Genomic DNA, 27,066 nt, shown 5'->3' with positions numbered 1-27,066 from the left:
ATAGCTGGGAGGGAGGAGAGAGAAAGAGAGAGAGAGAGGGAGAGAGAGAGAGAGAGAGAGAGAGAGAGAGAGAGAGAGAGAGAGAGAGAGGAGAAGAGAAAAGAGAAAGAAAGAGAGAAAGAAAGAAAGAAACAAAGAAAGAAAGAAGAAAGAGAGAGAGAAAGAAAGAAAGAGGAAGAAAGAAGAAAGAAAGAAAGAAGAAAGAGAGAGAGGAGAGAGAGAGAGAGAGAGAGAGAGAGAGAGAGAGAGAGAGAGAGAGAGAATGAGAGAGAACAAGCTCCTGGACCTGATTTGAGCTTCTGATGCTAACGCTCACCCCAAGTGAAACACTTCCTCCAGCAAGGTCACATCTACTCCAGGAAATCCACCCCTCCTAAGGTCACTCTTTAAGCATTCAAGTATGTGAGCCCATTGCTGGGGGATGGGAGGACATTCTTATTTCAACAATCATAATTTCTTTATGGTAACAATTCAGCTAATAATTAAAGAAGGAAGGATAAATGTAAAAAGCTATTGTTTTATGTATACTAATATAACAGATATAAGCCTTAGTCACCTCATAAATGCTAAAGGTCATTATGCTAACTCATAAATCACATGAAAGGTCATTAAGGAAGTTGGTAGTATGCTACAGTGTCCCGAAGGTCCTAAACACACTAATTTGCTCATGAAAACAGGAATTTTGAATGAATAGACTCACTAGAGTACCCACAAGAACACACACATCCCGGTGTCTTTCCCAAGTCTTCCACACTTAAACTTGAAACAGGAAGTCTTTAAGGCTATTTTATAGGTACTGTTATCATTTTTCTTTTATCTATCATTTTTCCAGCAAGGAAATTTGTATCTTCAAAGTATCTTGCCCATTGAATTTTGACCGTTTTTAAATTTGTTTGTGTACCACATCCTATTCATTTTTTTTTTATAGTTCACAAAGAGTATGTGAGTTTGATCGAGAAATTCAAGGGCATTACCTGATTACTCTCATGAGTGTAGCATTGGGACTGAGTTTCATATTTATTTGTTTTGTTTGGTTGTGATTTTCTGAAATCAGTTCTATCTGTTGCATAGAAAAATTTCTTTCATGAGTGGTGAGAGGTAAGACAAATTAAGAAATTTGAATTTTAATTATTGGGTGGTATTGCATTACCTTTTATGAGTTATGATATTAACAAGAGGCAATCAAGGAAAAATCTATTGGCGTGAGACATGGATATTGGTATTTTTTTAATAACCAAAGGCATACCTTAGACTTCTCTCTCTCTCTCTCTTTTTAGAAAAATAATTAGAAACAAAAAAAGTTGAAAAAATAATACTGAGAGATCGGGCAATAGGTAAAATGAAGATGCATAAATTATTCTATTCTTTGTATATGTTTGAAAAATGTCATGATCACATATTTTTAAGCATAGCTCTTAATGCCTTTCCATAGCCACAAGAATTACATCAGTCTAGACATTTTAACCAACTCTATCAAAATATGCAATTATTCACGGGGTACAGAAATAAATTGTAAAGTAACCACTCCTCCTGACAGCTATATCTTTGAGACTGATGTTGTTAGAATTCCATGGGGAAAACGACACCTTTCCTGTTTCATTCCAGGTAATACAGACAAATGTTCCGTCAGTTTTAGACTCCAATCTACAGTACCTATTATACTAATCCTTAGCCTGTTATTGCCCATGAATGTGTTCTTAATAGAGAAGCACATCAAACTGAAAGTCAGCAGTGATATGTCTTAAGGTGGCTGGGAAAGGCCATGGTTCTGTTCAAAATAGCGACATAAATGTCATTTTATCTTAGCTCTTGAAAAGCTGGTTGGCAATGAGAACAGTATGCTCAGTATTAGGCATATCAGTTTGTATATTAAATGCCTAAAATGAATCTGTCAGTAGTCTTATGATAAAATTAAATAATAATTCTGCTAATTTAGGATGCATGCCTAAGCTGTTGATTTGATAAGAAGCCCCAGGAGGGTGGATGTTTGGCCTCATTCCATTTCTCAATGGAATTAACATTTGCCCTGAGCCAATATAGTTAAAGGCTAAGCCCTTGGTCCAGAAGAAGTTAAAATACATAGGTTACTCCGTGTTTCCTTTTCTACTCAGCAGCCTTGAGCTGCTGCACTCTTTCCTTGTAAAAGGACATGAAATATCGATAAAGTAAATGACCACTTTCAGGTATTTGTTACTGTTAATGCACACTCATTTACAACAATATCTAGCTGTCCTTCAAATACTTTCCAGTGAAGTCACACAGTAGAACTGGCAGAATGTCTTTAGTTGGAAGTAGAGCAGATATGTGAAGAAGTGGGTTGACATGACATAAGATGTAGAAGCTAACCAAGATTTTTTAAACCTCCTAGTAGACTTGGCAAAAAAGAAATGAGTTGCTTTTTTGAATTTTGTTATATTTTATGATTTTTCTTTCAAATTTCCTCCGAAGTTAAGTTCCATGCATAACAGACTTGTCAGCACTATAACAAGGTTTTAGCAAAATAACTTCATGTCGATTTATGAAACATCTTGTTTTTAGTTTTTTCTTATTAAAACTGTTTAGATTTGACAAATATATATATATATATATATATATATATATATAAAACAAAACAACAGCAGCAACAACAACAAAAACATTTTTCTCCTAGTAAAACCAAATTGAAAATGAAATAATATACTTTAAATCAATAGTAATTATAGGGATTTGATTCTGAGTTTTTATTAATATTATCTGAAAACTCTAAGCTTGATTCTCACTTAAGAAAATAACTGTGCTGAGAGAGATGGTATAGATATGGCTCAGCTTTTAAGATCTCTGGCAGAAGGAATTTGTGTGGTTTTCAGCACCTATGTTGGTGGCTCAACACTTGCTTTAACTCTGACTCTAAAGGACCCCAATGTTTCTAAAAGTTACTCACACCGTCACTTAAGTACATGTAGCTTTATACAGGCGCACTCAAATACATACAATTAAAGTAATGAAAATAAATACATTCAAACCTATCATTTGAGGGCCAGCGAGATGGTTGAGAGGGTCGAAGTGCTTTTCTCCAGTGACATGAGAGGCAACACAAGAAAATCATCTAAAGCATAAGAAAAAGACCTTAAAACCAACTATATAGAGATGGTAGACATCCTTAAAGAGGAACTGAATAAACCTCTTAAAGTGTCACGAGCAAACACAAACAAATAAGTGGAAGAAAATAAATGAAATAGCTAAAGACCTCAAAATATAAAAAGAATAAAGGAAAACCCAAATTGAGGGAATTCTGGAAATGAAAAAATTAGGGACTTGAACGGAAACCTCAGAGGCAAGCCTCACTACTACAACACAACAGATGAAAGAAATAATCTCAGGCATTTAAGACACAAAAGAAGTAGCTACCTTGATAAAAGAACGCATTGTCTAAAAATTCCTGGCAGAAAATCTGGGACACAAGGAAAAGAGCAAATAATACCAATATTTTGGGAATTAGCCCTCTTTCAGGTGTGGGGTTGGTGAAGTTCTTTTTCCTTTTTGTAGTCTACTATTTCCTCTTATTGGCAATGTCTTTTGCATTACAGAAGATTTTAAGTTTCATATGGTAAACCTAATCCATAAAGTAATTTTTGTTGCTATTTCATAATTGTAATTTTGCTACTGTTATGAAGCATAGTAAAATATTTTGAAGATTGAGGTTAGACAAAGAATCGTGACCCACAGGTTGAGAACTACTGTAATAGAAGAAAATTTCCCTAACAAGGAGAAGGAGATGCCTATCAAGGTAGAAAAAGCATAGAGAATACAAACTGGAGTGGGTCAGAAATAAGAGTCCCCATGGCACATAATAATCAAAACATTAAATGTATAGAACACATAAAAATATTAAAGGATGCAAAGGGGAAATATCAAGTAACATGTAAAGGTAGATCTATTATAAAATTACCCAACTTACTAATAGAGTCTAAAATCCAGAAAGGCCTTGATGAATATTACATAGATTGTAAGAGACCAGCAAAATATTTCTCCATCAATCATTATAGATGGAGAAAATAGATATTCTATTACTAAAACAAATTTAAGCAATATATTTACATATTTATACATAAACAGAAGGCACTAGAACGAAAATATCAACATATGAGGCTAACAACATCCACAAAAACACAATAATCCTAGACCAGCCAATCAAAGAGAAGAAACATATACATACACACCTCACAACAACATTTCAGGAATAAACAAGCACTGCTCATTGAAATCTATCAACCTTAATGGTCTTAATAAAAGAATATAGACTAGGCAACATTAGTGTCAGCACCGCTGAGGAAGTAGATGTTGTTTTACTGCCATGTGACAAGCAGGGCATCTACTCTCAGTCATGTTGAAGTTCTATATCTGTCAGCCCTGCCTTCTCCTTGATGGTTGTGGAACTGTACAATGTGAGCATTCAGGGCTAGCAAAATAAAGATCAGAAGAGTAGGCGTATTAGTCGTAACACACTAGATTCTATGCCCTGAGAGATTTGAAATACTTCTTTAATTTAAGCATCATAAGCGCCACCCTACTTTACAAGTTCTAGGAATTTAAAGATCAACAGAAGAACACAGCATCTGCAAAGCCATGAAACAGAGAAGCAGACATAGAATATACTTTCTTTGCTATTCAAGTGATGATTGTGGGTTTCTGATACTTAAAAGGTGATCAGTCTAACATTGTTTACTTGAGAAAACAAGCCTAGGCTGGTTTTGAAAATCTTTCATGAGTCGTTATCATCATTGAGCTTATAGAGGGGCATAATGAGATTAAGTAAAAATTCTGCTCATCTGAGAGAAATACAAGCTTTCTATAACCCATTCCATAAACAGGACATTCAAACTGAATATGCAGCTTCCAGAACTAAAACAAAACAAAACAAAACAAAAACTGTTTTCTGTTGTATAAATTGTCAGAACTGAAGGGAGCCTTCTAGTTTACTTATGACAGGAATCTTTGGGACTAGAACCAGATGCACTAAATCTATTTATTTATGCACTTTCTTGTTTATTCATTCAATAAATCTGAGAAGAGTACCTATAGATAACATTTTTAATATTCTTCTTTTCTGGTATCTAATTGGATATTTGTGTCGTGAAGAAAAGTCTAATTAGTGCTTTTGACTGTCACTAGACTTATTTGAAACCATAGTCTCTATTATGGGATTTTTTTTAAGATATAGAGATCCATAAAAGACCACCAATAAGTGCTATATTTTTGTGTCCTTGGTTTTCACTAAAATTAACAACTTTTATTGTTAATTTTACACATTATTGTTACATGTAACAATACATGTTACATGTATTGTTAATTATATATGTCCTGTTGAATACTGTCAAGTACATAGAGAAATAATGAGTTGAACAAATAGCCAAGTAGACAAATAGATCATGGATAAGGAAAAAATGATGCTTTCACAAATAGCATTATATTAAATAGCAGCAGAGTATTGTGTTTTATAATTAAAAGACTATATAGTAATTATATACATTTGGTAGTTATTAGTCACAGCGAAGAAAATTTAGACAAGTAAAAAAACTAATGCTGATTAATATTTAGAGAGGGAAGCATCCTAGAAATTGAAAACAGGTAAGGGTGCACAGAGGTTCCTCCATCTTATGTTCTTTTTTTTCCCCTGTCAAAATACAAAATCATTAACATTGTCTTTTTTTTTTCAAATTTTTTATTAGATATTTTCTTCATTTACATTTCAAATGCTGTCCTGAAAGTTCCCTATACCCTCCCCCGCCCTGCTCCCCTACCCACCCACTCCCACTTCTTGGCCCTGATGTTCCCCAAAACTGGGACATATAAAGTTTGCAAGACCAAGGGGCCGCTCTTCCCAAATGATGGCCGACTAGGTCATCTTCTGCTACATATGCAGCTAGAGACTCGAGCTCTGGGGGTACTGGTTAGTTCATATTTTTGTTCCACCTATAGGTTTGCAGACCCCTTCAGCTCCTTGGATACTTTCTCTAGCTACTCCATTGGGTGCCCTGTGTTCCATCCAATAGATGACTGTAAGCATCCATTTCTGTATTTGCCAGACACTAGCACAGCCTCACTCAAGACAGCTATATCAGGGTCCTTTCAGCAAAATCTTGCTGGCATATGCAATAGTGTCTGCGTTTGGTAGCTGATTATGGGATGGATCCCCGGGTGGGTCTTGCTGAGGCCATTTCAGGTTTAACTGCAACTTGATTTCCATGATGGCAGATCCCATGGAAATTACCCAACTCTTTTTCTAGGAACCCAAGATCAAGATGCCCTAGCCAGCTTATTGTAACTTCTTTAAACTGCTTGCTCATGTAAACCTCACCTCTGTTAAATTCCTTGCTTACAAGAAGCCCTACTCCTGTGCCTGCAGCTCCTAAGCAAGATACTAGGATGTTGTTCCTGCCTTCAAAATCTCTGTGTTCTGAACAATCAGTGCTACACTTAGGATCCAAAAGCCCAAGTATAGTCCCAGACAACTGAAATAAAGACTTTCAGTTAGCTCTAACCTGTCTGAGTGGTCATCTCTGGTATCTCCATTTATCAAAAGAAGAGCTCTAGAAATCATTGGTTTCTTGAACAGCAACAGATACAGTTATCAAATTCTCAGTTTAGAGTTTGCCTCTGAGAGCAAAAATAGTGCCACAGAGGTCATGGAGAAAGACTATGTGGACTGTAGCAACAACGGCCTAAAGGTAGAGCTAGAATGCTGGACTAGAACCCACCAATATTTATAGATGTTCAGTTGAACACTGGTAAGTTCATAGAGAAATATTGGATTGGAGGAATGAACAGTCAAGTGGACAAATAGATTATGGATAAAGGGTAAAGTGATGTTTTTGTTTGTTTGTTTGTTTGTTTGTATAGCATTGGATTCTAAATAGCAGCACAGTATCAAGTTTTAAGATTAAAAGGCTATATACAAATTACATAAATTTGATGGGTATTAGTCATGGTGAAGACAATTTAAAATATATTCAGTGAAATTACATTCAATAATGTGGGGTGAAAAATAAGTAAATGTTCAAAGAAAGGGATTATGGCAAATAATAATGTGAATTTAATAAACGTATCACACCTTATATCCCATAGATATCACAGTCATTCATTTTTTTAAAGATTTTCCTGACTCTCAAGCATGTGTTACTGTGTTGTCAAAGCTCTGACCTGTGAGCTATACATTTTCTTAAGAATGAGGTTTTTTTCTATGAAAATCTTTCTAGGTAGTGTCGCCTCACAACAACAACAACAACAACAACAACAACAACAACAGAAAGCTATCCAGCATACAGTTATATCTTAATATTGAATCAACAATGAATAATTTTTAGCATATCACAGACTGTATTGGGAACAAATATGTTTTCTTCTGAAATTTACATTTAAGTGAACATCTGTGTTTTTCCTCATTAGCCTATTTTAAGATATCTCTTTCCCTCTTTCTTTCTTGCTTTCACCTCTCTCCTTCAGCAATCCTCTCCCTCCCTCCTCCCTCCCTCCTCCCTCCTCTTCTGCATGCTTTTTCTCTTTTCTGACTCCCTAGGGTATCTCTCCAGGATTTGTAGCAAGGCTGCAGATTTAGAATTAAAATCAAGAGGGAAGTATTGTAGCCAAGGATTGCTCTTACCTTACCCCAAAGTATCACAGATTTCTTTTGTGGCTAATGGGATGAAAAGGAGGAAACCACTGAAAATTTGAATTCTTGACTCAAAAGAAAGAACAAAGTAACTCTTTGTCATGATGACTTTATTTTACTAGAGATATTATCTGTGTAGGAAGCCTAATATTGAGAGGATAAGAATCGCTTCTAATTCTATTATTGGATACACAAGAATTTTTTTTTAAATAACAAGAGGTCACATGAGTTGAATAATATGTATACATTTTTCCTACTCTTCACATGAACTAGTCACAGTTTCTCTTTCATGCCTAAGTGATCCTTGTCTCTCACTTCTTCACAAGAGCTTTCAGTGAGAAATGAAGCAAATGCTCTTTTTAAAACATGCTTTTGAAGATCTATGATTTTAAAAGGGCAGTCAGTGGTTCCTGAGGTAGCCATGGGGAAAAAATAAATGCATCTTAAAAGAAGCAAATAAGTGAATTAAAGATATCTTGTTAATAATTTCAGGGTGAGTTCTTAGATAGCTTGTCTATCCATCACTGTGGATCTTATAGCAAAATAGTTTCTGGTTTCTGTCCTGCAGATGCAGGCTATGTTGTGAATACTTTGAATTTAAATCTCTCAACACCACAAAATAAATGATACAGTTCTCAGAGTCACTGTTTGTACACGCAATGTGGCTTTCTCTTATGTGCACAAAACACATATTACCTGACTCATGATTGTTTATTTCTGACAATTATCACACGTAGTATGCAGGTCTGCCTTTGAGTCAGCAAATTATTTCAGGTATGCACATTTTTTTTTAATACTGACATTTCTATCATCTATCTTTCGAACTTTCCTTTTTCTGGAATCTGCTTATTCTGCCCAAGCTGCCTATAGCAAGTAACATATTCCTTATTTTCTATAATCTTTGCCTTACCCCTCAAACCCAACCCTTGAACAAACAAATCCTATCAATCCAGTGTCCACAATATATATTTGTTCCTCTCTGCTGTCACATTTCATATTAAAGAAGACTTACATGGTCTGGCTATATTAATTCACATTTTACTGTTATTTATTTTTCATCCAATAGTAAAAATGTAGGTTTTTACAAGTACATTTATTGATTGTGGTGGTGGTGGTGGTGTGCTTGTGCATGTGTGCATGTGTGTGTGTGTATGCTTGTGTATATATATATAATATATATATATACATATATATATATATATATATGTATATATATACATATATATATATATATATACATATATATATGTATATATATACATATATATATATATATATATATATGTATATATATATATATGGATGTTAGAAAACATCTGAAGTAAGTTCTATCCTTCCACCATGTGGGTCCAGCATATCAAACTCAAACTTCAAGCTCGGGGGTTAGAGCTTTTACCAGCTGAGCCACCTTTCTGATTGAAAACTGAGTTTTTATCACTATAAGATAGCTGCAGCTTTATTGCATACTCCTTCTAGGACTTGTCTTGTTTTTAGAGTAGAGTATCTGGGAGTAGATACCCCTAGCCTGTAGTATGACATTTTCAAGAGTTTATGTCACCATTCTGTTGGTGCAGGTATCTTCTTATTTTTTATCTGCTACTGTAGCAAGCATATTATTCCATAATTCTCACCATTTTCAACGCCTAAAAATGTGTTCCTGCAGAGTTTTCTGTGATTCCTTATTCTGATCCTAGCTTAGAAGTTATTTCCTCTGGTCAAACACATCACAGCCCATCCTCACTGATTCTTCTTGCTGCACATCAGTTCATTAGTCCTCACTTCCCTCATTGTCTTCCACAACAATCTATAACCTATCTTTGTTTTGCTATTTTATTCATTATTTTATTTACAATTCTGAGCATGTTACAAATTGAATACTGAATAAGTACTTGTTTAACAAGTACTTTTAATGCTTGGTACATTTTCATGCAATTAAAATTGGGAATAGCAATGTACTGACTGCTATATTGCTGATGATAATATTAACCAAGGTATCTGGAAAAATCTGCTTCCTCCACTTACAGTATTACTGCATGTAAGATTCCCTGAATGAATATAGAATTTGGAGATATTTTTTTCTCTAGTACCATGAGTAAGCAACTTTTTTTTTTTTTTTCTGGAAAAAAAAAAAAAAAGCTGGCAGCTGTCATTATTCAATGTCAGTAAAGTTTGATGGGGACAGTCCCAAAAGTCCTTACCTGTAGACAGGATGGAGCTGTTTTCAGGGCTAACTATTTGGTATTGGATGACAACACAATGTTATGTTCTTCAGGGAAGGTCATTCCACCTTTTCTCAGCATTCCTTGGTTGCCCACAATTTTTGGTGAAGGTTTAGGCTCCTTGAGACTTACTCCAATACATGTTAACATAGCTATTGCTCTTCTTTTACAGAACTTATTTAATCGGTGATATTGGTTAGATTTTATGATTGTACCGCCTGACATTCCTATGAGACAATCTCACAGCAATCTACTTATTCAAATGGTTCTTACAGTCTTTCTGATCCCTATTCCAAAACCTGAACCGTAGTTCCTGAACCATTGGAATGGGAGTTGTTTTATATTTATATTGTTGGTTAAAGATATATATTGGGCTCTACAACTCTGCATTTTGATTTGTTGTGGCTTTCTGTAATGGTATTTGTGTGATACAAAAGAAATTTCCTGGATGGGAGGGGAGCACTACCCTTTTCTCGAGGTATAAAGAATAATATTTATAATGTAATTAAGAACTACACTGGTTTTAAAATGTGGTGGCTATAAGTTCTCCGCCAAAATCCATGACCTCACTAGCTCTAGATTGCTGGGAAGATTTACAGTACCAGCCATTATTTTCCTCTTCTTGAGCAGGTATTCAGTCCAATAATAGAGCTGTTGGTTATAGCCAAGATGTCTGTGCTACTCCTGCACCATTAGGGTTATCATGCCATGCTTTCTATTGTTTTGGGTCAGAGGCAACACAGAGTAGTACTGTTGGTAGTTTAAAAGTTTGTGCCTTACATTTTGGTACCATAAAGCTAATCCTCCTGTAGAAGACTCACATGTCAGTTCCAGCTCAGGAGCTTCTGGGCCCTATGTCTGAAGTACATGGTGGCTTCAAAAATAGGGGCTTGCCTTCTAACTCTGGGCTGCAACCAGGGACAATAGCAATAGCATCTAAAGATTTTGGAGTCTATTAAACAAAAATTCAAGCTTCTCATCCCAGGCGTTTGGGTTTTATACCAAATTGGTCATCTAGAAAATATACATGCAAGTTACATTATATAGAATAAGCAAATTTTATTCATATATTTAGGGAATAGATACACATATACACACATAGAGCAGTAAGTTATAGTCTCAAAAATAAAATATTTAAAAACACAGAAGCAAAGAAAAACATGTCCTCATACTATATAAAACAAAAATAAGAATGAAAATACATATGCATAAGCTATTAAAGCTAGTATTCTTATTTATTTAGCTATATGCTAGTAAGATGCTATTCATTTGAGTCACATTGTGTCTATCAATCCAGGCCATGGCCACAGCGTGAAGAAGTCTGAGGCAGGTGAGATAGATGCATGCTCCTGTAGCCTCTAGACAGACAAAGAAGAAACCGAATGCTCAATGTCCTTTTGTGATTTTTTTCCATCCAAGAGTGGGAAAGAGAATGCATTGTGAGGGGGAAAGAAACGGTACTGTCTGAATTCTTTTGAGAAAAAAATGATAAGTAAACAACAACGAAAGAATGTGCAAAGCTCCTTGCTCTGGGTGTGGGATGAGTGGTTTTAGCTGGAGTGAAGAACAAAGGCAGCAAGGACATAGAGAAAAAATGATCATAGCTGGAATAAAAAGAAATACTGAGAGACATGGCAATGAAGAGAACATTACAAAGATGTATTTGAAGAATGGTGTCAATACAGGGTATCATGAGTCTAGTTAAGTAATGTATACTTTCAAAGACAATGTCAGTCTAGTAGTACGACTCTGATCATGTTTGTGCTGGAGAAGACTTCTCTACATTTATGTGGAAAATGGATGGAAGACAGAGAAGGCATTAGGTATGGAAGATGCCAAAAATAAAACAACTTTTAGTCAAAAATATAATGGAGCAAATTAAAATTAAATATAAATGCAATGACAACTCCAGACAGATGGTAAGGTTCACAGAGCCAAACTTGGATTAAAATGCATAAAACCCCCTAAAATGTGATCTAATCAAATGCAAGATATATCTAAATTCATGTTCCACCAAAATTTAAGATGGTTAAATATGGAAATAGAAAAGTGGAGCAAGTGAAACCACATTAGCACAACTTTTCAGGGCCCAATCCAGCTGCTAGAGGAAACACATTCCACTCTAATATGAAAACTCAAATGGCTATTGCTGGTAATTGCTCATACCAAGCAAAGGATGGCCCAGCGTCTTGCATTCCTCAACTACCATGAACATAGCTTTAACCTCCTCCTCAACATGCACATAAATTCATTATAATCCTAGTAATCTACTTCTTGACACCACATCTTCCATAATGTCATGATTTTTTTTCCTTATTGTTCTGGAAGAGTCCCTGTCCTGCCTACTGTCACCTGAGACCATGGATTTACAGTTTTAAATATAAGTGTACTTCATTACTATTTTACAGTTGCACATCTTTAAATTATTTGACCCTTTATTTTATCAGACTACCAATTCTTTCTTAAGAAAGAAGGGATATTTCAAATATATTTTAAAATCCTTATAGTCAGAGTTGAAAAAAATTGCTAAGTACATGTTCAGATGCAGATTTTTTTGAGCAAAAATAATTTTGAACACTTTGAGACAAGAATTAACAAATATTACAGAGTTTTCTTCCCACATTTGAAATTTTAATTTTATAGTATTTTCAGGCCTTAGGGCTCAAAGCAGATAATATTTTAGCAAAAAAGGTGTTTTGTTTTCACGCGTTCAATAGGCAAAAATAACTAATTTAGTACTAACTTCTAAAATCTATTCAGTTTCATGCAGAATTCAACAGTATAATTCCCAGGCCAAAATGAATATTTATCATAAAAATCCAAAGTAAATAAAACTACTATAAAATATTCTCTTCCATAAGTTTTATTTTCAGTTTTCTTTTGACACAATATAGTAGATTACTTTGGCTTATCCTAGTAAGAATTTGGGCTCTTTGCTCTTTTAGAATTCTTAAAAGTTATTTATTTTAAAGTTACTTATGAAATTTTATTTAGTTTCTACTATAACCTTAAATACTGTAATTTTAAAATATATAGCAGTGGCATGTTTATGTCATATTTCCAAAATTCCAGAAGTTTTGCTAAATAATTTGGACCTACCATAGATTTTTAATTATACTTCAATCCTAAGAGGGAGGCATAACTCTTAGCTTCAATTTCTAAGTAAGAAAATTATCACTTAATAATTTGTTATCAAGTTGTGTTTTTTTCCATCTAAACTCTTTATTATGTTCCAGTTGAAAATGTAACTCTTTTAGTATAACCTTAACATAGTCAGGAGACAATTTTAAAAAGGACAAATGTACTAGAAAAGGGGTCTCAGGAGTCCAACCACCCTGGCCCCTGCACTAAACAAGCACCATAAGTATGCAAGGGACCTATGCATGTTCTATGGTTATCATTTGAGTATCTGTGAGTCCTGTGAGCCCTGCTTAGATGATTCTGTGGATCATGTTCTTTTGTTGTTCTCAATCACTCTGGTTCTTACAATCCTCCCTCTCCCATCTTCTGATGGACTTTCTGAGCTCTGTCTAATGTTTTTCTAGTGTTGACTAATGACCCATCAGAAACTTCTGGAAGCCTTTCTGATGACAATTGGGCTAGGAACTTATCCTATGAATATAGCAGAATATCATTAGTATCCTTTCATTGTTTTTTTTTTTTTATTTTTTTGAGGGTGGGCTCAGTTGTGTTTGGTTCTACCTCAGGTATCTGAACCATACAGCTTCAGGATCCTGAACAACTAGGAAGTATCAGATGTGGGCTGCCTCTTCTGGTCCATACCTCAAGTTTGAGGAATCAGTGATTTTTCCTAGTGCATCTTGCAGGCAGGCCAGGTTGTGAGCAGTAGGTTTTGTAGCTGGGTTGCATTCCAGTACAGTGAATGTGTGTCTATCCTGATTACAGAAGATGGTTGGGACAGGCTCTATATGCTTCATCCAGTCTAGATATGAGGTTTTATGTCTAGTCTTATTGCATCTTGTTATATTGTGTTCTATTGATATCCCTCGGTGTTCTGCTCTTTTCTGAAGGGAAACAAAGAAACAGTGCATCTGAGACATAGGAGAGCTGACTTATGCCCTTAACACAGATTATTGAATATATAAAAATTAAGAAAATTACAAGTGTATATTAGAAATTTAGTATAGCATTAATGGAAATGGAAACAGATCAGGGTGTGATACTGGGAGGAAGGGAAGAATGAGATGCTACAGTTGAGATGTATTGTACGAGAGAAGAATAAATAAAAAATACACAAAATAATCTCTTTTCAACAAATAAATAACTAATCTTCCAAAAATTTTGCTTCTGCTGCTGCAGCTACTACTATTATAATGATAGTGATGAAGTCATGGAGTTGGAAAGAAGATATGTTTCAAGTTTCATGGGAAAGTAGGCAGTGGATACATGTAAAAACATTTGAAATAATAAAAAATTAAAAATATTTTCTGACAATGAAAACATGAAAGCTTAAAAAATTGTAAATGACCAACAGTTTTAATATAACTAGCCATCAGAGAAGTGTGAATGAAAATCACAATAAGTCACTCTTTCCTGATTGCTTTATGCTAATATCACAGTTCTATAATAGGTCAAAAAATATATAATAACAATATAAGTAGATGGATAGACAAGAAATGGTAAGAATGTGGCAATTAGAACTTTGGTATAGTATTAATCAAAATGCAATAGGTTTATAAGTATGGTGGAAACTGCAGAAATTGCTCAAATATTACCTCAAAATGTTTAAAAGAAGAAATATTCAATTATCCATAATTGTTGAAGTCACAATCTCAAAGAAACAATGAAAAATCTATAATATTGTTAATAATAAGTAAGTATTAGAGGCAATACTGGTGTGCAAGTGAATGAGTGGATAAAGAAAACGTGGTCTTTACATAAAGAGAAATATTCTTCCTTAACAGAAAATAAATTTTACTTTATTATATGTGTCTTACGCATAAACCTTAAGGATACTTTGCTGAGTGAAACCAACCACAGAAAGAGTAACACTGTAAATATTCTCTTGAGTCACATGTATGGAAATTGAAATGAAGTGAATAAAAAAGAAGTGCAAGGGTTATAAAAATGTTCATAGTAATAGACACAACTGACTATTCCCAATGTCCTCGTATTACATAAACATTAAACTTAACCATTGTGCTAAGTTTTATAGTGGACTAAATGAGATGGCTTTTAAAATTGAAATTGCATTGTTTATATTATATGGTATATAAATATTTCCTTATATAAGTATATGGATTTGAATAAACTATCAACTCACTGGTTACAATACATCATCTTGGTATTATGATACCTTGGTCAAGTCTCAGGCCAGCAGCTGAACCTCTGGAGATTTGGAGAAACATCTGTTTTATATGTTTTCCCATGGAGTTTTCACAGAATCACTATTGTGCCTTTTCTTCTAATACATTGTCAGCATGGTTTTAGGTTCCTTCAGGAGGAGCATTTAGGTGAGCAGAAAAATCAGTTTTAGGTTTAAGAGATGAATATCCCAAACACCATTCAGTAAGTGTAAAAAAAATAAGATAATTACAAATATATGTTGCTATTAATAATATTGTGTTACAAGGGCAATGATCACTAAAAGTCTACGATGGGCTATGACTGCCTCTTCAGCTTCACCCTGACCATTCTGCTTTCCATTGATCATTTTACTATTTCAAAATTGAAATATAAATTCATTTGAGAGGCCATAATTTGAAGCTGTGAAGGTTAAACCTAAGTTGCAATGGCTACTGTAGGATATTGGAGATGCCAGCTCAATGTAGGATATATACTGAGACAGTCTGCTGTTATAGACTGGAACCAGGCCAAGAGAGAGGTCATATATGTTACAGGCACATGGATCTTCATACATTCCTTTATTATGCTCGAAGACCTAGTAATGGCCCTAGTATTATATAGATCTTGTGCAAGTAACAACTACAGCTGCAATAAATTCATGAAAGCAATGGCCACACTATGTTCAAAAGGCTCTCTTTCACACAACTCCTCTCAACCTTTGGTGATTATATTTTTTCTGTACTTGATATCACAATGTTCCATGATATTTGGAGGGAATGACATAGAATTTTAATTTAGAGCTATGTACTCTGCTGTCAAGTTTTCTCTGTACTCTGAACAGCTGTGAGTCTCTGTATTAACTACAACTCACTCCAAAAAGAAATTTCTTATGTGAAGAATGAGAGCAGTATTAACTTATGAATATAATTTTGATTCTTTAGAAGATAGTTTTCAAGTGAATTAGATCTTAAAACTGAATCCTAAGTTGGCCGCAGGACAGTGTAAGACAAATGGTAACCTCAATTTCATTGTCCAAAAAAATTTTAGTAGACCCAGACACTGGATTACAACTAATTTTTCAAACATAAGTGGAGAGAGATCTATCTACTTAAATAATTTTGATTGTTTACTTAGGAAACAATTAGGACCACAAGACATCTTCTTACCTGCTGCTGGGTGGATACTTCCTCTGGATAGAATAAATTGGAGACTCACTTGAGCCACAGATACACACATAAGCAACAGAAAGATGACACTCTGAAATTATAATTTGTAAGCAAGATTATTTTGTCAAAGGTTGAGCCTCCAGTCATATTGTTTACCAAGTTCTAATATGTAAAACTGAAGATGCCAGCCCATGCCTATAGTTCTAACACTCCAGTGGATGAACTAGGGAAACAGCTTCAGGTTAAGGGCAGGTAGACTGCTTAGGCTAATCCTGTTTCAAAACTAAAACCCCAAACAAAACAACATGCTAGCAGCAATGATTATTCCAGCAAAGCTAGAACCTAGAAGGAAGTCTGAGGTAGAATCTGGCTCCAACTCAAGAGAAAGCTGGAAGATACTACTGCCCAGTACAACTTCCCCACTGTGACACACACACTAGAAGAAATTTCAAGATGAGAATTCTCACCAATAGGATCTGTGTGATACTTGACCTTAGTTCAAACAGTGAACCTTGTTCCATGGCTCCACTTACAAAACATAATTTAGTCACCTGTTGTTTACTATGACAATATCCTGGAGTTCTAATCGCTTTTAAATAAACTTTTAAGCATTCCTTAAATGATTGGCTCAAAAAATTTAATGATCTATAACAAAAATGTTTTATAATGCCTATTCATACAGTCAAAATTTCAGTTCTATTTGATTTGAGAATTGTTCATGCTAGTATTTGTAGATGTTCGAGAAATTATCTATTGTGAGGAGAGCAAAACAAATAGGCAATAAACCAACTACAACTAATGTTATAAACCCTGTTCATAAGTAGTGATTTTTGTTCTTTAAAACATGCAGGTTCTCTTTTAATAATCCAAAATAATTGATGAATACCAACTATTGGAGAATGTAATCATTGTAAGATAAAGAGAATCAGAGAAGGAGATCATGGTGTGGGCTACTATCCTGAAAGCTTTGAGGACATGACTTAAGGATGTAGTTACAGAGGTATAATTCCTGCTGCTTATGTCAACCATCTGTGCACAGACTTCAAAATCCTCACTCCAGAACCATGAAGAAATGTTTCTTCTCAGAGGTGCACAATATGCTCACGCTGAACTAACTGCTACTTCAAATTGATCTCAACAAGAAGCGGTGGAAGTATCTCTTAATGTTTCATTGACTTTTTCATTGAATAATTCTTTTCAGTGACCAAAGTTGGGTACGAAATTCAACCCAGGTCAAATGGTCTAGCTACATCTACTTCCTTCAAAGAGCTGAAGGAACAGAGGTGGAGTAATGCTGTTCTAGTAGAGGTTCACAGAGAATACATGGTTAAAAAGAGGGGTTTTCCCTGTAATTATTTTAATTGATTGTTAATGTTAGCTAAAATAAGATACACTGTTTTATGCAATATCATTATTAAATTTCCACATATTTCAACGCCTTTTTACATAATTACTTTTAGACAAATTTTCCAATGGGAGATAAGCTTTTAAAATTTGGAAAGTCACAGTAGCATATATATACATTCTCCAATATTTTTGATTCAGTATCTATTCTCTCTATGTATACATTCAAGTAGGTAATTCTTCAGAATAAAGTTATGTGATCATTTATAAATGGGTTTACCTAAACAGGGTTTAGGCAAAATATTAATTTCCAAAATAAGTCATGCCATTTTATGAACAAGGAACTGTTAGAAGGTTGATTAAAACAATAACTCTGAAAGTCAAAATTTCAAATTCAACCAAACATTTCATCTATATTTACACGATAATCAAGTTTTTTTAAAGGATAAAAGGAAGGTACTTAGTGGTGCCTTATTGTATGTGAGCCACTTCTAGTAGTGAGTATCACTTACTATTCCAATAACCTTTAAAAAAATTTCTGGACTTTCATCTATGACAAGGTTATATTCATTTCCTTAAAGTTCCCATATTTTGTATTTTTCTGTTATTTCAAAACTAAAGGGTGAAGCTCAACTTTTGTTTTTCTAGCAAGTCTTTGTCAGAGGCTATACTATACATTAGGTTCTGAAATTATATCAGTAACTTACTTTGTTTTTGTAGGATAAATCACTGAGCCTAAAGGTTTCAGTTCTTTTAAAGAATCTCAATCCTTCCCTGGTGTCTTCTCACATTTGTCTCTTCATCACTTTTATCTTTTCTTGTTTGCAAGTCATTCTCCTTGAAGGAAAGGAAAAAAAACAAAAGACTTATGGAGTTTTTGGTTCTTTTTTTATTTTCTATACTGGCTGTCAGCTCAAACTCTTTCTTCAGTAGCAGTGTGATATAATAACTGTGTTGCTTCTTCAAATCCTTTTTACTCAGCACTTGTCTTTAAAGGTGCCTACACAAAGAGAAAATGCAGCAGAATTCTTTGTGTGCTAATTATGCTTCCAGTGTCTTCCTTTCCCAGTCAGCTATTTGGAAGAGAGACTAGTACCCAAATTTTCAGGTGGTAGACATTGTACTGCATCTAGATAGATAAATGTAAATACTGATGTCGTTTCTGTAACAAATGTTCTCATGATTTAGTCACTGAATGTGTACTTGGGCTGGGATGGAGTGGGCTAAATGAGTCATATCATGTACAGGTGTAGGTGGTGTAAACCCATAAGCCAATCAACAAACAGGTTTGTAGGTTATATGCTTCTATCCAGTGCTTGAGGAATGACACTTGGACATTGCTAATGCTTGTCCTGTGGAAGCTATGCAGAAAAGCTAAATAGAACTTTCATCTAGAGGGATCCTGTGAGCTAAATCATAGTTGGTTGGTAGAAAATAGCCTTCTGAAAAGGGCCAGAATGGGTAGAAGAGATCATAAGTGGCTGGAGTTGAGCATAACCTATTTTGAAATCTCTAGATTATTAGAGCTGTCATGGAAGAAGTTTAAAGATAGTATGAAAACATCCTTTCGTAATGATCTTTTATATGCATGAATCTTTGCAGATTTTTAAAAAAATTTCACATTCATGCATTCCTGAGATTTTATATATAACAGATTAAAAACATTATTGTCATTTATAGTGATATTTTTTAAGCCCTCTGAAAAACAATTCAGTGTCCTTCCTCCTGGAAGAATCTGTCCTGAGATGGCCTGATTTCAGAGGTTTTTGTGACCTACTATACTCATATACTTATCTTCTTTTTTAAAACATAAGAATATTGAAATTTTAAGTCTTAAATAAAACAGAGAGGAGAGAAAAAAGCCTGAAACTCATAGCAAAAAAAATAGTATTTTTTAAAATTATTTCTTCATAATATTCCATGCTGTTCTAAAATGTATCTTTTGGATTATCATTCACAGAAAATCATGTCTTCAGACAGATCACAGCAATGTTCTTCTGTATTTTCTTCATAAAATTTAGATGCTATTTCCCAATTAAAATGGCACTGGTACAGCAGCCTTTCCCAACTTCCTCATAAACACATACAAAGCCACTGAAACACATGCACACATAGACACATCCATCAAAACCTGGCACAAGAGCCAGCCTGCTGCCAGAGATTCAATGAGGTTTTTACTGAAACAAATCTGACAAAATATTTTTAAAATGTAAACAATAGTTTATTTTTTCTGTCTGCAACTACAAAGGACATGGGAAGTTTCTTCAAGCTGTCTCCACTCTGTCCTTAGCCAGACACTACCTTCCTTCAGATATCAAATCTCCACTAAAAACACACTTTGAGACAGCCCAGTGTGGCCTGTCATGGTGTTTGAAGGGATTAATATCTTGTTCCACTCTAGGAACTCTTTATTTATATTTATTCAATAACAATTCTCCAAGAAAGAGCCAGGGAAGAGCTGTTGACCTCAAAGCTGTGGTTATAGCCATTCTAGTCCATGAGTTTAAAATGATGACACAGGGACTGGATAGATGGCCCAGCATCTAAGACAAGAGCACTTGTTGCTCTTGCAGGGGAACCATGCTTGGTTCCTAGCATACACACATGGGTCAAAATCATCTGTAGGCACAATCCAGAGGGACCTGATGCTCGATTCTGACCTTAGTGGAAACCATACACACACACCTACAAGCGAAACAGTCACACATGTAAAATAAAATAAATGCATTTATAATAAAATTTAAATAGCAATGACATCAAATATTATACCTACCTTCCAATGATGTGAGTTCATAGTTAATCTTTGAAGTCAACATGATTTTCTTTTTCAGAGATTATCAGGAAAGAATTGTCATGGAACTATTTTTATGGTGTTTTTTTTTTTTTTTTATCTGCAAAGAACGTGTGAGTAAAACATGTTTTATGTATTTGCAAACCAGTGCCACCAACTCCTATCATTAAGGGCATCTATTAAACTCCTCTTTCTGCTATAAATGTAACTACTTGGGCTCTGAAACTAAGACCCCTAGAGAAGTGTTATGATGACTAAAGCTGTAATGTTGGTATTCATTCACAATACTGCCATAGCCTATGACCTAGGTTTGATCAAGGATTCCAAGGTAGCATAAGCCTCCTTAGAATTAGGATGTTCTATGTAAAGGAAAGCACCACGGAACTTGGGTCATGATCTGACTGTCTTAAAAATTATTTGGTGGTCAGCCAAGACTGGTCTGTGCAGGTGAGAGTGTGGACTACAGAGGCTAAGAGCTTCTGGAACAGGCAGAAGCCACAGAGCTTCTGGGGCAGACCCTGTTTCGGGGTCCAGACACACAGGCATCTTCCTTGTCAGAGGAGAGGTGTCCGGCCTACCCAGGGGTCTTTGTCACAGCATCTTGGGGAGACGTCTTGGTTTCTGGATCCTGCTGAGACTACTCTGTGCAGGTGAGAGTGTGGACTACAGAAGCTACACATATTCTGGGACAAGCCCTGTTTCAGGCCTTCATCTTCTGCCAGGAGGCAGGTCCAAACGCCAGATATCTGTCCAACTTTCCTGCAAGACAAGAGCTTGCCTGAAGAGAGTGCTCTAACCACTGAAACTCAGGAGAGAGCTAGTCATTCAGGTCTGCTGATAGAGGCTAACAGAATCACCAGAGGAACAATCTCTAACCAGAGACAACTATAACAACTAACTCCAGAGATTACCAAGTGGTGAAAGGCAAACATAAGAATCTTACTAAGAGAAACCAAGACCACTCACCATCATCAGAACCCAGCACTTCCACCTAAGCCAGACCTGGGTACCCCAACACACCCGAAAAGCTAACCTCGGATTTAAAAGCATATCTCATGATGATGGTAGAGGACATCAAGAAGGAATTTAATACTCATTTAAAGAAATACAGGCGAACACTGCTAAAGAGCTACAAGTCCTTAAAGAAAAATAGGAAAACACAACCAAACAGGTAGAAGTCCTTAAAGTAAAACAAGAAAACACATCCAAACAGGTGATGGAAATGAACAAAACCATACTAGACCTAAAAAGGGAAGTAAACACAATAAAGAAAACCCAAAGTGAGGCAACGCTGGAGATAGAAACCCTAGGAAAGAAATCTGGAACCATAGATGCCAACATCAGCAACAGAATACAAGAGATGGAAGAGAGAATCCCAGGTGCAGAAGATTCTATAGAGAACATTTGCAAAATGCAAAAAGATCCTAAGTCAAAACATCTAGGAAATCCAGGTCAAAATGAGAAAACCAAACCTACAGATAATAGGAGTAGATGAGAATAAAGATTTTCAACTTAAAGGGACAGCAAATATCTTCAACAAGATTATATAAGAAAACTTCCCAAACCTAAAGAAAGAGATGCCCATGAACATGCAAGAAGCCTATAGAACTCCAAATAGACTGGACCAGAAAAGAAATTCCTTCTGTCACATAATAATCAGAACAACAAATGCACTAAATAAAGTTAGAATATTAAAAGAAGTAAGGGGAAAAGGTCAAGTAACACATAAAGGCAGGCCTATCAGAATTACACCAGACTTTTCACTAGAGAGTATGAAAGCCAGAAGATCCTGGACAGATGTTATACAGACACTAAGAAAACAGAAATGCCAGCCCAGGCTACTATACGCAGCCAAACTTTCAATTACCATAGATTGAGAAAACAAAGTATTCCACGACAAAATGAAATTCACACTTTATCTTCCCCAAATCCAGCCCTTCAAAGGATAATAACAAGAAAAAAAAAATACAAGGAGAGAAACCACTAGAAAAAGCAAGAAAGTAATCCTTCAACAAACCTAAAAGAAGACAGCCACAAGAATAAAATGTCAACTCTAACAACAAAAATAATAGTAATCAATAATTACTTTTCCTTAATATCTCTTAATATCAATGGACTCAATTCCCCCAATAAAAGACATAGACTAACAGACTGGCTACACAAACAGGACCCAACATAGTGCTGTTTACAGGAAACATATCTCAGGGAAAAATACAGACACTACCTCAGCATGAAAGGCTGGAAAACAATTTTCCAAGCAAATGGCCTGAAGAAACAAGCTGGCGTAGCCATTCTAATATGGAATAAAATCGACTTCCAACCCAAAGTTATCAAAAAAGACAAGAAGGGGCAATTCATATTCATCAAAGGTAAAATCTTCCAAGAGGAACTCTCAATTCTGAATATCTATGTTCCAAATTCAAAGGCAACCACATTCATTAAAGCAACTTTAGTAAAGTTCAAAGCACACATTGCACCTCACACAATAATAGTGAGAGACTTCAACACACCACTCTCATCAATGGACAGACCATGGAAATAGAAACTAAACAGGGACACTGTGAAACTAACAGAAGTTATGAAACAAATGGATTTATCAGATATCTATAGAACATTTTATCGTAAAACAAAAGGTTATGCCTTCTTCTCAGCACCTCATGCTACCTTCTACAAAATTGACCATATAATTGGTCACAAAACAGGCTTCAACAGATACAAAATATTGAAATTGTCCCATGCATCTTATCAGATCACCATGGACTAAAGCTGATCTTCAATAACAACATAAATAATAGAAAGCCAACATTCACGTAAAAACTGAACAACACTCTTCTCAATGATACCTTGGTCAAGGAAGGAATAAAGAAAGAAATTAAAGACTTTTTAGAGTTTAGTGAAAATGAAACCACAATGTACCCAAACTTATGGGACACATTGAAAGCATTTCTAAGAGGAAAACTCATAGTTCTGAGTGGCTCCAAAAAGAAACTAGAGAGAGCACACACTAGCAGCTTGACAACACACCTAAAAGCTCTATAACAAAAGGAAGCAAATTCACACAAGAAGAGTAGACAGCAGGAAATAATAAAACTCAGGGGCAAAATCAACCAAGTGGAAACAAGAAGAACTATTCAAAGAATCAACCAAACGAGGAGCTGGTTCTTTGAGAAAATCAATGAGATAGATAAACCCTTAGCCAGACTCACTAGAGAGCACGGAGACAGCATCCTAATTAACAAAAACAGGAATGAAAAGGGAGACATAACAACAGAACCTGAAGAAGTCTAAAACACCATCAAATCCTTCTACAAAGGCTATACTCAACAAAACACAAAACCTGGATGAAATGGACAAATTTCTAGACAGATACCAGGTAGCAAAGTTAAATCAGGATCAGGTTAATGATCTAAACAGTCGTATATTCCCCAAAGAAATAGAAGCAGTCATTAATAGTCTCCCAACCAAAAAAAAAGCCCAGGACCAGATGGGTTTAGTGCAGAGTTCTTTCAGACCTTCAAAGAAGATCTAATTCCAGTTCTGCACAAACTATTCCAAAAAATACAAGCAATAGGTACCCTACCCAATTCATTCTATGAAGCCATAATTACTCTGATACCTAAACCACAGAAAGACCAAACATAGATAGAGAACTTCAGACAAATTTCCCTTATGAACATCGATGCAAAATTACTCAATAAAATTCTTGCTAACCGAATCCAAGGACACATCAAAACAATCATCCATCCTGACCAAGTAGGTTTCTTTCCAGGGATGTAGGGATGGTTTAATATATGGAAATCCATCAATGTAGTCCATTATATAAACAAACTCAAAGACAAATAACACATGATCATCTCCTTAGATGCGGAGAAAGCATTTGACAAAATCCAACACCCATTCATGATAAAAGTCTTGGAAAGATCAGGATTTTAATGCCCATACGTAAACATGATAAAAGCAACCTACAGCAAACCAGTAGCCAACATAAAAGTAAATGGTGAGAAGCTGGAAGCAATGCAACTATAATCAGGGACTAGACAAGGCTGTACATTTTCTCCCTACCTATTCAACATTGTACTTGAAGTCCTAGCCAGAGCAATTTGACTACAAAAGGAAATAAAGTGGATACAAATTGAAAAGGAAGAAGTCAAAATATCACTTTTTGAAGATGATATTATAGTATATATAAATGACCCTAATAATTCCACCAGAGAATACCTAAACCTGATCAACAGCTTCCGTGAAGTAGCTGGATATAAAATTAACTCAAACAAATCAATGGCATTTCTCTACACAAAGGATAAACAGGCTGAGAGAGAAATTGGGGAAACAACACCCTTCTCAATAGTCACAAATAATATAAAATACCTTGGCATGACTCTAAATAAGGAAGTGATAGATCTTTATGATAAAACTTCAAGTCTCTGAAGAAGGAAATTAAAGAAGATCTCAGAAGATGGAAAGATCTCCCATGTTCATGGATGGGCAGGATCAATATAGTAAAAATGGCTATCTTGCTAAAAGCAATCTACAGATTCAATGCAATCCACATCAAAATTCCAACTCAATTCTTCAATGATTTAGAAAGGGGATTCTGCAAATTCATCTGGAATAATAAAAATCCTAGGATAGCAAAAACTCTCCTCAAAGATGAAAGAACCTCTGGTGGAATCACCATGCTTTACCTAAAGCTATACTACAGAGCAATAGTGATAAAAACTGCAGGTTACTGGTATAGCGACAGAGAAGTAGACCAATGGAATAGAATTGAAGATCCAGAAATGAACCCACACACCTATGGTCACTTGATCTTTGACAAGGGAACTAAAACCATCCAGTGGAAAAAAAGACAGCATTTTCAATAAATGATGCTGTCCCAACTGGTGGTTATCATGTAGAAGAATGCAAATTGATCCATTCCTATCTCCTTGTACTAAGGTCAAATCTAAGTGGATCAAGGAACTCCACATAAAACCAGAGACATTGAAACTAATAGAGGAGAAAATGGGGAAAAGCCTCAAAAATATGCGTACAGGGGAAAATTCCTGAATAGAACAACAATGGCTTGTGCTATAAGATTGACAACGGACAAATGGGACCTCATAAAATTGCAAAGCTTCAGTAAGGCAAAAGACACTGTCAATAAGACAAAAAGGCCAACAGATTGGGAAAGGATCTTTACCTATCCTAAACCAGATATGGGACTACTAATCAATATATATAAAGAACTCAAGAAGGTGGACTCCAGAAAATCAAATAACCCCATTAAAAATGGGGCTCAGAGCTAAACAAAGAATTCTCACCTGAGGAATACCGAATGGCAGAGAAGCACCTGAAAAAATGTTCAAAATCCTCAATCATCAGGGAAATGCAAATCAAAACAACTCTGAGATTCCACCTCATACCAGTCAGAATGGCTAAGATCAAAAATCCAGGTGACAACAGATGCTGGCGATAATGTAGAGAGAGAGGAACACTCCTCCATTGTCGGTGGAATTACAAGCTTGCACAACTACTCTGGAAATCAGTCTGGCTGTTCCTCAAAAAATTGTACATAGAACTATTGGAGGATCCTGCAATATGTCTCCTGGGCATATATCTAGAAGATGTTCCAACCGGTAAGAAGGACATATGCTCAACTATGTTCATAGCAGCCTTATTTATAATAGCCTGAAGCTGGAAAAAACCCAGATGCCCCTCAACAGAGGAATGGATACAGAAAATGTGGTACATTTATACAATGGAGTACTACTCAGCTATTAAAAAGAATGAATTTATGTAATTCCTAGGCAAATGGATGGACCTGGAGGGCATCATCCTGAGTGAGGTAACCCAATTCCAAAAGAACTCACATGATATGTACTCAATGATAAGTGGATATTAGCCCAGAAACTTAGAATACCCAAGATAAGAGATACAACTTGCAAAACACATGAAACTCAAGAAGAACGAAAACCAAAGTGTGGACACGTTGCTCCTTCTTAGAATTGGGAACAAAACACCCACGGAAGGAGTTACAGAGACAAACTTTGGAGCTGAGATGAAAGGATGGACCATGTAGAGACTGCCATATCCAGGGATCCACCCCATAATCAGCACACAAACGCTGACACCATTGCATACACTAGCAAGATTTTATTGAAAGGACCCAGATGTAGCTGTCTCTTGTGAGGCTATGCCAGGGCCTAGCAAACACAGAAGTGGATGCTCACAGTCAGGTATAGGATGGATCACAGGGCCCCCAATGGAGGAGCCAAAGAAAGTACCCAAGGAGCTAAAGGGGTCTGCAACCCTATAGGTGGAACAACAATATGAACTAACCAGTATCCCCAGGAGCTCGTGTCTCTAGCTGCATATGTATCAGAAGGTGACCTAGTAGGCCATCATTGGAAAGGGAGGCCCATTGGTCTTGCAAACTTTATATGCCTCAGTACAGGGAAATGCCAGGGCCAAGAAGTGGGAGTGTGTGGGAGGGATCGGGGGACTTTTGAGGTAGCATTGAAAATGTAAATGAAGAAAATACCTAATTAAAAAATTAAAGAAAATATCCAATAAAGGAAAAATTAGAAACTAAGAAAATTATTTGGTGAA

General features: G+C 35.6%; 1 long non-coding RNA gene across 3 annotated transcripts; it reads right to left on the bottom strand.

The window, feature by feature from the left end:
- Positions 1-11,005: 11,005 nt before the first annotated feature.
- Gm11884 lies at positions 11,006-21,178 on the bottom strand. Of its 3 annotated transcripts, XR_881153.1 has the most exons (6): positions 20,458-21,178; positions 18,392-18,521; positions 16,341-16,431; positions 15,185-15,322; positions 13,651-13,892; positions 11,006-11,225 (listed from the first exon to the last, which is right to left on the bottom strand). It is a non-coding gene; the product is annotated as a predicted gene 11884 (long non-coding RNA). The 3 variants fall into 3 exon arrangements; XR_881152.1 differs by lacking the exon at positions 11,006-11,225 and having other exon boundaries at positions 13,548-13,892; positions 15,152-15,322; XR_390440.2 differs by lacking the exon at positions 11,006-11,225 and having other exon boundaries at positions 13,548-13,892.
- Between the last annotated feature and the right edge of the window lie 5,888 nt (positions 21,179-27,066).

This window comes from Mus musculus, chromosome 4 (assembly GCF_000001635.26).
Source record: "Mus musculus strain C57BL/6J chromosome 4, GRCm38.p6 C57BL/6J".
Taxonomy (NCBI): Eukaryota; Metazoa; Chordata; class Mammalia; order Rodentia; family Muridae; genus Mus; species Mus musculus.
This window is presented reverse-complemented; position numbering and strand designations above follow the sequence as displayed.